The sequence below is a fragment of the Mus pahari genome, chromosome 1 (genome assembly GCF_900095145.1).
Source record: "Mus pahari chromosome 1, PAHARI_EIJ_v1.1, whole genome shotgun sequence".
NCBI lineage: Eukaryota > Metazoa > Chordata > Mammalia > Rodentia > Muridae > Mus > Mus pahari.
Genome location: NC_034590.1, coordinates 142,612,289 through 142,626,407, shown reverse-complemented (window position 1 = coordinate 142,626,407; position 14,119 = coordinate 142,612,289). Strand labels below are relative to the sequence as shown.

Here is a 14,119-nt window from a genome sequence, read left to right as displayed (position 1 = left end):
TTTCTGACCTGCTTGAGTTCCAGTCCTGTATCATTTGGTGATCAACAGCAGTATGGAAATGTAAGCTGAATAAACCCTTTTCTCCTCAACTTGCTTCTTGGTCATGATATTTGTACAGGAATAGAAACCCTGACTAAGACAATTGTTTATTATAGTTAATAAGCTGACAGTCGTCATTAGAATCTTAATTGATCCCTGGACTTGGGAACTTCTAGCCAAACATAGCTGGCTTTGCTAAATATTTTACCTGCTCATTTTTTTGGTATTTCATGTTATAAAAACTTGGAGAAAAGGTGGCACATGGATAAATGTTATTTCCTGGCTACTTCTTTCCTTTGTAAATCACTGTTTATAGCTAGGACCATTGTTCCTTCTTCTACTGCTGGCTCCCTTTCAGTACAATGGCAGTGAGCTAAGTGGGCATGCTTTGTCTTGAGAACATGGAAGTTTCTTTGAAATGATCGTTTCTGGAAATGTGTGCTCAACTACAAACAAATAGCAATATTCTATTAAAAAAATTAAGTCAAAAAGAAAAAAATCACAAGAGCCTTACTTTAAGGGATTCATCAGCTGAGGGAGGACCAGAGAAGATATGTACTATATTATAGAACACCTTTGTTATGGGGTTGCTGTAAAGATTGAGCTAGTGTATAGAATAAATATAGCACACAGTAAGTATGATGTGTTTTGATCTTGATATACAATGTTCACTACACGATCAATATGTTGGAGTCCTTGGTCCCCAGATGGCGAAGATGTTTTGGAAAGCTGTGGAACCTTTGGGAGGTGGAATGTACCTGGAAGAAGTGGATTTGTTGGGGATGGGCCATACTTTCTGTTCATTTCTACCTCCTGATTTATCCAAGTGTGAGCAAGGAGGCTCAAATTGTGTACACTACCACTTACAGCCTCTACTAGCCTACTGCCCTAAGGAGCCCAAAGTTGCCAGGGGGATGATTGCATATGTGCCTCCTGAAGGAAACACTCTTGCCTGTATTAGTTTCTGCTCCCGCTCCCCCCTCTCTTCCCTCTTCCCCTTCTCCTCTTCCTCTTCCTCCTCCTCCTTTTCTTCTTTGTTTTTGTTTTGTTTTGTTTTGTTTTGAGACAGGATTTTTCTGTGTAGTCCTGGCCAGTTTGAAACTTGCCCTTGTAGACAAGGCTGGTCCTGAAGGCAGTGATTCACTTGTCTCTGACTCTAGATTGCTGGGATTAAAGCAGTGTGCCACTGTTGCTGGGCACAGTTACTGTTCTTAAGACCAAATACCTGACATAAATTAAGGACAACAGAATCTATGGATTCAGCCACAACATAACTTGCTTAGTATATCTTTCGTAAAAGAGATAATTGCTAACATGGAACAATTACTCTGTAAGTACATTTTATTACCTAAAATGTATTGGGTTGTAGTTTGATATGAAACTGCCTATTTGCCTTATACAAAAAAGTCTTTAATTTTCCTTTCTTCCCTCCCTCCCTCCCTCCCTCCTTCCCTTTCTTTTTTCCTTCCTTTCTTTTGTGTTTTTTCTTTGTTGTTGTTTTTGAGACAGGGTTTCACTACATCACCTAGGATAGCCTAGAATTCAAGGAAATCTCAATTGTCTGCTGTCTGAGTGCTGGGCTTAAAAGCATATGCTACTATGATTAGCATAATTTTTACAAACTTTTCTATATTTATACACATTCCAGTTCAAGACTTGCCCTTGTTCAGAGCTTGCCTAAGACTGGATGACAGAAGTTCCAGGGAATACTCAATAGCTGTCACTCACCCATTCTGCTAGACTTTCTTATTTCTAGAAGCTGAGGGAAAAGATGGGTGTGTCTTTCGTTTATGGAACACTTTCCCCAAATAATGGAAGAGCCAAGTTTGAGGAAAACAGAAAATAAAGAGTCCTAAGTAATCTCAGTTATCTAACCCAGCTGTGGAAAAACAGAAGCCCGAGTTTCCCAAGTAACTTCAAGTCCCTGTAAAAGCCATTGGACTTTATCTCTTTGACTAGGTCAACAACCACATCCTTGAGGAGATATAGTCACTGTGTTTTTCACAGACCCCTGGCACTGCGCATGCATAGTCTCCTCCACTTTCCACATCTTCCCCCAGTATTGAGCTGATATGCTGATGAGCACACACTGGCACACGGTCTGTGATCGTGCGATCATCCTGCTTCTACATCGTAGTTCATTTCTTGGCACACATTCTGTAAGTTGGGATACTAGAATTCCCTGCCCCCAACACTCGTCCTCCCCATTTTTGAAGGAGTTTCATTAAAATTTTGGTGAAAATGCAAAGTCCAGGAAGGGAGTTTTCAATTGTGGTAAAATTAGAACTGATGCTCCCTAATATTGAATATATAAATCTGTAAGTTAAAAGAACAATCTATCTTTGGAACTCGAGATTAGAGATTCTGGAGCTGTCTGGTGTCTAGGGCGGCCTCCCTAAGGGTGTGCCCCCAGGCAGAGACACAGACCTCTAAGCCGAGAGCAACAGGAAGTTCAGGTCCTGAGCCTCAAGCTCTGCCTTGCTTTGTGCTGCCTCCTGACTTTGGCTGTTTCATATGTTACAAAGGCTCTGGCCTTCAAAAGTAATGAGATGCAAGCATGAATGACAATTGGAAAATTTATTTTTACTGATGATTGAGAAGAAAAGGACTGCAAATAGCACATTTAAGGCTTTGACCTTGCTGCGAGTTATTCATGCAAAGAGGGGTGGGAGTAAAACAGCCTGTTGGCACAGCGAGGAAGAATGAGTTTTGGAATTCACGTGGTTCGTCTAAAGCAGCCATGTATGCACAGTGATAGACTGGAATAGTGGCTTTTGTGGGACTGTTTTATTTTTAACAAATGACTGCCCCACAATAATTATATAAATAGTATAACCTATTACATTCATGCAGATATATTGGGCACAAAATTATTAAAGTTATTTAAATTTTGGTCACAATCTATGTGACCTACATTTTGCACATAAACTAATCAAACCTTCTTGTCCTATTGGCTTATAAATTACATTCTTCCAGGAGAAAATTAAACTTCACTACTCAAATTTAAATGGACAAGTAGATATAGATTAAAAACACATATACACACACCCACAAATCTATATCACCTTAAAAAATTTTTGTCAGTCTTTTTTTTTTTTTTTTTTTCTGAGACAAGAGTTTCTAGAACTCACTCTGTAGATTCTTTAATTCAGGCTGGCTTTGAATTTAAAGATCTGCCTGTCTCTACCTCCCAAGTGCTGGGATTAAGGGTGTGGGCTGTCATAGTCTTAAATCATATACTAATAATTGTTCATTAAATTAGTTTGGGAAGAATTTTGGCCAAAATAATAAGATTAGTAGAAAAAGTCTATTCTGAATTTGGGTCTATATCTTTGTTTTGTTGAGATTTGTGGTGTGTGTGTGTGTGTGTGTGTGTGTGTGAAGTTGAAGAAGCAGGTATGGCAAGGGTGATTCGTACATTTATAATATCTGAATCATTAGCTGCTAAAACTATCAATTCAAAGCAAACTTTGGAATGCTGAGGGGAGCCCTAGAGACATTGTTAAGAGATAAAAACAATCTGTTGAGGAGACAAGTAACCACTTTTCAGCAAAATTCTTCTTAATGTCACTAATAGACCTATAATCGGAGATTTCCTATTGTCTCACACTTTGTTGATTCTTTAAGAAACAGATGAAAGGCCAGTGAATGACTAGTGATTATTTTATATCCCTCAAGTGCATTTCTTATTTGAGGTCTAAACATCAAAGAGTCTGTCTTTGCTGAGGATGGTTTGATAAAAGAATAAACTTCATCAACAGGCTTAGTAGGGGCTTTGGACTTACAAGAATAAGCCCTTGTAAGCAAATCAATACAAAGCTTAGCTACAGGATGTTGTTGATTAGCTACAGGTGAGCTGCCAATGGCCAGGATGCTGCTTATTTTGATCCTGCAGCTACCGAAATTTATATTTGGAACACCTCTGACCTTTAGTAATTAAATATGATTTTCCTTCTCCGTGCCCCTAAAGTTTAATTTCTTGTACTCGTGATAGTTTGGGCTCTAAGATGGAAAATATCAAGTTCTGATATTTTCAAAAGGACAAAAAACATCTCTTATACTCCAGCTATTAAACAGTTTTATTTACTATATTTAGTTCTAGGAATTCTAATGAACAGGGCTTAAAAACATTTTTGTGATTATTATTAATATTTTCTTTTTATCATTCAAAGTCTTGCCCCAGCATTTAAAATCACAATTGTTTGCTTATGGTAGATAACAGCACCTGATTTGTAAGTTGTCAGAGTTGATATAATTTCATCTCCTGTCTTACAACTCTTAGATGAGATCAGAGATGCATTTAAAATGTTTAAATGTGCTGGGTGGTCATACCATTGCTCTTGTTTCAATACCTATTTAAAACATAATTGGAACTTGAAGCACATTACCAGGCCAATGCTCACCTCATTGTTCTCTGAAAACACTTACCATGTCTTCTTTTTAAACTATGATTGAATGGCAAGGGGCTTAATTTAATGTTATTTTAGTTTAATTTAGTTTAGTTGTATTCCTGACGGCACTCCGAGTCTTACTGAATGCCTGTCTCTCAGCCTCAGATGAGTGTTAGAGGATGCTATTATAAATCTTTAGAGAGACTGTCCTACACAAAGGAAGGACAATAAGAAATTTGGTTTCCTCTTCGTTGAAGGGTGGCGTTGACAAAATATATCACCGTGAGGAGGTACTACTAGGCATGACTTGGCCCAAAGGTGTGGGAACATGAACTTCTTGGAAAGAATGAATCTGAAGCAGCCTCTGCAGTTTCTCTTTTCTCTTTTCTCCAGTGGTTCAGTGATAACTGAAAGGAAGGGAAGAATTCAGTCTTATCTGAAAAGGGAGCGTTTGTTCCTTTTGTCCTGGTGGTAGGCAGAAGCCACAGAAACACCCAAGCCTGCTCCAGAGAACAAGGCTGCTGCTCTAGGGAAGGATTCAATAGCAAAATACCGTGATCCTTTGCTTTTGTAGGGGAATTTCTGGAGACGTACTCTGAAAGCTGGAGCTTCTGAGGAGGCAGAAAGAACAGGTGGATGGGTTGTTCATGCTGGAATTACAAAGACAGAAGAGGATTCAAATGCCTCCCAGCCAAAGCAGCATCGGGGACGGGAGAAAAACAACAAAAATGAATTCCTTCTCTCTCATTTAGCCACTCTTGTCAACCATTGACTACATATGTTCCTGGCTTGGAGTACATTTATTACTATTATTATTATTATTATGAGTGTTTTAGGATCTCATGCAGTTAAGGCTGGTTTTGAACTTCCTGTGCATCTAAGGATAAACTTGAATTTCTGGTTCTTCTGTTTCTACTCCCTGACTGTCTGTGTACTGATGCTGTAGCATGCACTACCATATACATTTTAAGGATAGAACCCAGGGTTGTCATGCATGCCAGGCACATATTCCACCAACTAAGCCACACCCCCTGCCCCTCAGAATGTACATTCTGAGACCCCGAGTTAGGACCGAAGTCAAGAACTGCCATCTGAGTCCGATGTGTGTTTTATTTATGGATAACCCATTAAGGCTCTGATTAGTTCTGTCTTTTGTGGGAGGAAATCGATTTCCACCCTTTTAACGTGTGAGTCTCCAGTGTCCTGTTTTGCATGGCTCCCGGAAGGGGATGAACAAATTCTGATGCCAGAAATTGAGGACTAATCTGCTTTTAAGGAGCACATGAGAAATACACAGAAGCTCCTGATACACGCCTGCTGGCTCATGTCCCATCCTAAGTTGAAAGCATGCTAAATCAAGCTAGCTGTGATGCCAAATACCTGCAATCCAAGGCCAGCGAAGGCCAAGGCAGGAGACACAAGTTCAGGGCTAGCCTAGAGTACAGAATGAAAGCCCCCCCCCCCCCCAAGCAGCAGCATCCTAGTTACAAGCACTTACTGCTCTTTCGGAAAACTTGTGTTCAGATCCATGGAGGCAGGCTACTCATACGCACAGTATAATAATACATTCAAAACAAAACAACACAGAAATGTTGCATGCCGCTCACAGTTTAACCGCAGGACAACCTGAGGAATGTTGGTTGTTGACCCTGTTCTTGGCTGACAGAGATCTTACTGTGACTATAGCTGCCACTACCTAGCTCTGAGACTACCACACTGCATGTCCTTAGCCCAGAAAACAATAAAAATCCAAGGTACAATTTCTGTTCAAAATGTCATCACCCATGTACTACTCTAATATCAAACTTTACAAGGCACTCAGGAGATATACACACTTATATTCTTCCAACATTAAACTTTGTTTTTAAAGTCATAGCCTATTTAATAAAAACTTCAGGCTATGGAGGCAATGTCTTCATGCATGGGATAATGTTATTAAATGAATTTGACACCCAATAATTTTTTTTTTCAAAAAACATATCAAATATTTAACAAAACAGTGAACATCTTAGGCTTAGTAGCCACATATACCTTTTAGACACTGAGACATGATGTTCTCAGTGAAGCTTGAAAACTCGAAGAAGAAAACCAAAACCTCATGTTTTCAGTACATTTATGATGTTGTGTCAGGCCATGGTTATAGCTATAGTTGATCACATGTAGCTGCATGTACCCTACAGGCCGTAGGTGGTATGTGCCTGCGTATGGTGGACACTACGTACTTATCTTGGATTTTACCACGGACAATTTACTATAATTCTGATTCATTGTTTATACATGCTTTCACTGATCGTCATATTCATTTGTAAGTCCTTTATTTGTTTGTTTGTTTATTGAGACAGGTTTTCTCTATGAAGCTTTGGCTGTCCTTGAACTTGCTTTGTAGACCAGGCTGGCCTCAAACTCAGAGATCTATCTGCCTGCCTCTGCCTCCTGAGTGCTGGGATTAAAGGTGTGTGTCACCATGTCCAGGTCCATCTTATTTTTAGTATAGTTCAAAGAAAACTGTAGATATCAGTTTGCTATCCCCAATGACTAGATTATTAACTTGGTGAGATTATTCCAAATAAGAATATTTAAAGTTTATTATCAGGTATATTTTTAGCCTAAAGACAACTATCAATATGGCTTTATGTCCTTGAAGAATTACTACTAGACTTGAGAAGGCCAGAGTCCTCTGGTGCCTTAGACGAACCAGAAATGACTCGCCGGCTTTGTTCAGCTCCCATCTCCTTCCCCTGCCAGGTCCCTTCCTCTGTGTCCCATGCCAGCTTGACACTGCTATAAATTACTCCATATATATTCATTCCAGCTAGTATGTGTCTGTTTCCTCTTCTTTTTTTCCACACACCCTTGTAAAAGGCCCATTATCCACCCAAAGCAGACTTGAGAAAGTTAAAGCATTGATTTTCTTCCTGCCTGCTTTATTGATTTCATTGAAATTCATAGATATTAAATAGTGCAGAGACATGTGGCTCTTTAGTCTATTTCAAAAAAGAGTGGGTTTGGTTGGTGAAGAGGTGATGACCGGAAGGTGTTCAGAAGGGACTCTCTACTTTGATTTTTGACAGATGTTTTCCTAGCTCCTGCAGATTGCCACTGCTGCTGTTATGTAAAACTTCAGGCTCAGGCTGGAGAGAAAGCTCAGCCATTGAGAGTTAAGAGCTACTACTCCTGAGGACTTGAGGACTTGAGTTCGGCTTCTTCCAGCACATCACCTCTGACATCCAAGACACCTGAGCTCGCATGTACACACTCTTCTCTGCATCCACATACCTATAATTTAAAAAGTAAAATAAGCCTGAAAAGAATCCTTCCAGGCTCCTAACCTGGTTCCAGGAAACCTCCCTTGATTCCAGCCAAATGGCTGAAATTCAAATTCTATTTGCATGCCATTGTGCAAATCCTCTGATTTCTGTGAGTTTATTTCCTGTAAGAATGGGATAATAACCCTCTGCAAAGGAGGTGTGAAAACTACGTTGATGATGGACGATGCATTCTGAACCTGAGGAAAAAAACTTGGTGTTTCTAGAATTTGTGATATCTGTTATGGGTAGACAGAATAGAAGAGGGGTCAATAAAGACAGAAATTCTTCTTATGCTCTGCCGTCTTCCAGAAGTAAACACACCCATCCCCAGGCTCATCTTGGTCTTTAACCCCCCTGTGTCTCATGTAAACTCAGATAGCATTTGTCATTTCTAGAAAAGACAAACCAAATGGTCATATGAAATAGTGTTCAACCTCCTTCTGAAAGCTAAAATTCCACTCACGTGTAATTCTAATATATATCACAGCTTTTCATTTTTTCTTTTTTCAGTTTTTAACTTAATATTGGTTCTTTGTGGATTTCATATCATGTACCCCAGTCCCCTTCATCTCTGCCTCTCTTCCTGCTTGCCTTCCACTCTTGCAGCCTTCCCTCCAACAGAGGAAAAAAAAATCTCATCGTGGAAGCTGTAGTGTGTTCCACAGTACCCTTTGTCCACTCTGTATTTTGCTCCCAAATGTTCATTGCAATGACTTGTTGGTCTGGTATGAGGCCACTGGCTTCTGCTACTTAATCAATACTGGGCTTTCACTGGGCCTCCCTTAGGATATCCTGCTGTTGCCCCATGACATGGAGATCCTGTGTTTTTGGATCTACAGAATGAGTCCCCCCTCATGCACTCCAGGTTTTCATCAATGGGGTAGATGTTGGCATGGACCAATTCAAAGTCCTGGATCTAGGCCTGAGAGGCATCTGAGCTGATGAGCCTGCAAGCTCTCCCACTCTCACACCCTTGAGGCTGGCTCACCAGCAAACACCCCTTACCCTTGGACCCAGGGCCAGATCCCCCTTGCTGCCCAGAGGAGGTACAGGGCCCACTCTCCCAAGTGTTTGCAGCTGGTGAGCAACGTGGCCAGTTTTCCCACTCTCATGACCCCAGGGCCATAGATGCCTGCCATAGATGGCAAGGGACAAGGGAGGGGAAGAGGACATCTCATCCTTGCCACCACCCAGCAGACAAGAGGCAGGGCCAACTTCCCACACTCACGCCCTCAGGCTGGCTCACTCACAACCCTCACATCCAGGGCCAGCTCTGCTGTGCTGTCCAGGTGAGGTATAGCGCCTGCTTTCCTGACTGCTGCAGCAGGTGATGGGCAGGACCAGTTCTTCTGCTCTAATGACCCCATCGGGGTCCCCTCTCCCTGCCTGCTACCAGTGGTAGGGCCAGCTCTCCCACACATGTATCCTGGAGCCAGCTCACCCACAACTCCCAGGTGTGGGACATTCTCCGAAATACTGCTGCTGGCTAATGGCTGGGTCTGCTCTCCAGCCTCCAGGGCCAGGTCTCCCACAATGCCCAGGTGAGGGTGGGGCCAGTTCTACACAGCCCTCAGACAGCAACTTGTATGAGACAGCAGCCCAGACCAGGATATCTACTTGGTCTTTGGTGGTAACAGACCCCTGCTGCTGCAGGGCCATGGACCCAGATGTGGCCTCTGGTGGCAGCACAGGTCAGGACTGCACCATGGTCCCAGGTGGTACCACTGGCTACTCACATCAGACTGTTCCTCACTACCCTTGACTCTCCAGTTCTGCCTCTCTTCACTGGGCCCACATCCTTCTGCTTCTCTTTCTCTGTCATTTCTCCCTGACTTACTCGATCCTCTTAATGGTGCACAGGGTTTCTGAGTATCTGACATCATCTCAAGAGTGCTATGCTTGACTTGTACTTTATGGCACAGGCAGACGTCATTGCTCATGGTCTGTCCCCCTTCCCCTGCCCAGGCCTGCAAGGCACTGGACTAGTGGTCATCTCAGGGTAGCTTCCAGTCCGGATCCCATGGCACCAGTCTGGTTGTCATTTCCTGTTCGTTCCTCTCCTGTCCTGCTTGAGTGGCCCCTTGTGAGTGTTGTCTGTCTTGGGCACACTCTCGCCAGGGGCCTGAGCTGGACTGGTGGTCTCAGGCTCACTTTTTTTTTTTTTTTTGTTTCAGGGAATGTGAAGCTACTAATCATTCAGATGTTCATCTGCGCAGAACACTGAACATAAACATAGCCTCTCTCCTCTCTGCCACCTACTGACACATGTGTGACACAGCAGCAACACCTGCAAGGCCTCTAGGGGCAGGGAGCATTTCTTGAGTAATGAGCTCTGTAAACTTTTTTCTTTTTCCTTTTTTTTCCTACCTTCTTTTTTCTGTTTTTTAAATTTAATTTTATTTGTAATTCATTCTTTTTTACACTCCATATTCCATTCCCCGCCCCTCCCCATCCACCCTCCAACTGCTCCACATCCCACATCTCCTCCCCACCCCACCCCATCTCCATATGGATGCCCCCATCCCCCACTCCACCTGACCTCTGAACGCCCTGGGGCCTGTCCACTTCTGCTGTTGTGGCCTTGAGATGATGCAGCCTTCTCTGTGTCTGAATACATTCTTCCATCCTAGCTTTATTTTTTAACTCATTTTTAATTCCTCTTATATTTCCAATCCATCCTAATTCCATTTTCTATAAATTTGTCTAATTGTCCTGTGTGTGAGCGACAGTTTTTCCATTTGGCACAAGACAAGAGAGGAGACCGATAACAGCATTGCTTCTGTGAAATCTTCCCTCTGCAGATTTCTAGCCACAGATTTCCTCCTCATGGCAAAGCGAAAGCATTCACTCTTCCTGAGGCACTCCTGAATTCTCCATTATCCTGAATAGCTAGCTTTTCCATGTGGACACGTTGTTACTTCTCTGGTTCTTCGTATCTCCATGACTTTTTATATTCCAAGAAAGAACTGTCTTTGTAGCTACTATTCCTAACATTCTACTAGGAAACAAGCGTTAAATGAATTGTTTTCTCATTGCTGTGACAAAATCAGCTTAAGAGAGGAAAGTTAGCCATGACATCATCATGGTAGCCAGGGCACAGTTGCAGGAACTGAAGTAGATGGTCACATTGTCCTAGTCAGAAGCACAGGAGATAAATTCTGGTCCTTGGCTCATGTGATGGCTATTCTCAGTTGTCAACTCGGCTATATCTGGAATGAACTACAATCCAGAAATGGAGGGTACACAGGTGATCCAGATCTTGAGGCTGGAAAGATATACTGCTTTTGATCAGATCTTAAGGCATAGTGATCATGGAAAGCTTAGGCCCAAGCACCCACAGGTAAAGTGGGGCTCCTACCTCAGTTTACCTAATCTCTATAATACCTCACAAATGTGTCTAGTGGCTTCTCTTCTAGATGATTCTAGATCCTGTCTGGTTGGCAATATTAAACATGGCAGTGACGAACCAAGCAATCAGCTATGTTCACTCATGTATACTTTTTGTTTGTTTGTTTGTTTCTTTAGACAGGGTTTCTCTGTATAGCCCTAGTTGGCCTGGAACTTACTCTGTAGACCAGGCTGGCCTCGAACTCAGAAATCCACCCGCCTCTGCTTCCCAAGTGCTGGGATTAAAGGCATGAGCCACCACTGCCCGGCATTACTCATGTATACTTGAAGACATATATCATTTGTGTTCCTTCATTTCTAATTCGACATTGGCAGAAGGAATGTATATCAGAATGAAAGCTTTGGTGACAAAGGACACTGTTGAAATGGTTGCTGAAGTGAATTACCGAGTCATTCCGGGTATGGTTTTATACAATTTGGTGCGTATTTCAGAGGCTGCCCTCAGAGAATGTATATCGTGCACACTCCATTTCTGCTCACTGCCCTTGTCTGTTCAGCATTAGCAGATTTACGAGCGCCAAAGTTTGGATTAGCTATGCAGAAGGATATTGTTGACAGATTTCCAGGCTCCATTTCCAGTTGAGCACGGGATGCTAAGTTGAAAAGGAAGTTTTTGCGCTTTCCTTTTGTCTCAGGTCCAAATGTCATTAGTGTTAGTGTTAACTTTACAACTAATCTTTGTAAGGACGGTTTTAAACGAACATTTGGGGCAAAAGGCTATCTCTTCACGCTAGGTCAACAACTGGGGTAGGAAGCAACAGTTAGGAGACAGGCACTCCCTCAACACTGTAAGTGGACAGCCTCAGCAGCAGATTCTCAGGGGGATGTTTCAGCTCCATCTTCTGCTGCCCATCCAAAATATTTGCCTCTGGTGCTGTTATGGTGTTTTGAGAAAAATTTATGTTCTCTTTCTTAGAGAAAAGCCTGTGAACATTGTTTCCCTTAGAAATCTGGGGTGTGGGGGTGGGGGACGGAAGGCTGTTGCGGGCATTGTAACCTGGGGCCTGGCTGGAGGTGGGACATAGAGGTCGTGGTTAGTGCAAGAGGTTAAGATTGATTTACCTTGAGCTGAATATCTTGCTGATCGTGTTATGCTGGGAAACATATATTTTATCTCAAACACCGAATTCTATGAAGGCATTAGATCTTCGGGATTTCCATTTAAAGAAGAGTAGGGAAGGCAAAATGGAGAGGCTTTTAACGTATATTAGTCAATGGTTTCTTTTTCTGTTTAGTAGTCATTATATCTAATGACTTGAATTTAAGCCACTTACTGGGATGGGAGGAGGAGGTGCTTGAAAACAGACTAGAAAGATTATTACCAAGTAGAATCTGTTAAGTTTGCCCTACTCCATAGGCTGAGGCAGGAGGATTGTGAATTTACAACCTGACCACATACTGTGACCCTACCTAAAAACCAAACAATGCAAATCAACATGATATGTATGTGTGTGTGTGTGTGTGTGTGAGAGAGAGAGAGAGAGAGAGAGAGAGAGAGACAGAGACAGAGACAGAGACAGAGAGACAGAGAGAGAGAGAGACAGAGAGACAGAGAGACAGAGAGACAGAGAGACAAAGAGACAGAGACAGACAGACAGAGGCAGAGAGAGAGGATTGTGAATTCGTATGTCCTGGCCACATAGTGTGATCCTATCTAAAACCCAAAACCCAAACAAATAAACTTTAATGAAAATTAATGTGGAGTGTCTATGTAAGAGAGAGAGAGAGAGAGAGAGAGAGAGAGAGAGAGAGAGAGAGAGAGAAGGAGAATTCTCACCTGTGTTGGTCTTCTGTTAAGAAGGAGTGTTGAAGTGTTGAAGGAGAAGTATGGGCTTCCAGCTAGTGGTAAGTTTACTTGGGTCAAACTGAGTTACAAGTTAAAACAGGAAGTGGAGGAAACAGAATCCAGGTGAGGAGGAGTGATAAGTGTTTGGTAGGTCTTACCCTGGACCTGTGGGGAATTTCAAAGCCATCAACTCAATACAGGGTAAATGAAATTAGGGTAGACGAAATTAGACGGATAAAGCCACCTAAGGGAGAAGTTCAGAGAGAATGATCTGAGACTGGCCAGAGCAGGGATGGCTTCTGTTCTTTGAGCAAAAGACAAGATACATAGAAATTGTCAGGGTTTTCTTCAGAGAAGCTAGAACACACGAGATATTTATTAAGAGCCTTACATGTGGTACAAATTAAAGCTTAACATGGATTAGTTGGAAAGAGAATTTAGGGACACAGAGCAACCAGGCAAGGTCCTTAGCAAGGAGTTAGGCTTTAGGTACAGGCACCAGATAGATGTACCAGAGACCTCACGGGATAGAAAGCTGGACCATAGGGTGTCCTCAGAGCTGGGCCACCCATGTATAACACGCTAACCTCTCAGCTGCTTTCTGTTTCTTCAGAGAAGAAAGTCAAGCTTTGAGTGTCAGCCTGACTGGACGCCAGAGCTCTGCTGCAGGGGAGGACAATAGTATCTCAGAGGTATTCCTATTTGTTAATCTCCAGGCAGCTGCCTCAAAGCCACAGACCTGGTCCACTGCTTTAGTAGCTTTTCCCTATTTAGCAGAAAGTAGGCTCTCTTTCCTGTTCAGATGGCAGAAAGTAATTAATTAATTAATTGAGGATATGGGTCAGCCAGGAAGTTGCTTGAACGTCATCTCAAACTCCACCCCAAATCGGACGTGGTGGCACATGCTTGTAATCCAGGCAGATCACCAGGACTCACTGGCCAAGCCAGTTTAATCCACAGGGTGAATCCCAGGCCAGTTAGATACCTTGTCTCAAAAATTATGTGGATTATGCTTGCCATGGTTATAGTTCTATTGCTTTGAAGAGGCACTGTGACCAGGGCAAATTGAGTTTACTGGTAGTTTTGTAGAGAAGTAAACAGTCATGGTGCTGGAGCAGTATCTGAGAGCTTTATATTGAGAGAGAGAGAGAGAGAGAGAGAGAGAGAGAGAGAGAGAGAGAGAGAGA

General features: G+C 42.5%; 1 protein-coding gene and 1 non-coding gene across 4 annotated transcripts in view; one reads left to right on the top strand and one right to left on the bottom strand.

Annotated features, from left to right (window-relative positions):
* Prkg1 (protein kinase cGMP-dependent 1) overlaps window positions 1–14,119 on the top strand; it is a 1,174,992-nt gene that overhangs the window by 691,577 nt on the left and 469,296 nt on the right. The gene's annotated exons all lie outside the window — the stretch shown is intronic.
* Window positions 9,915–10,047, bottom strand: LOC115062921. The gene has a single exon (XR_003842826.1). It is a non-coding gene; the product is annotated as a small nucleolar RNA SNORA17 (small nucleolar RNA).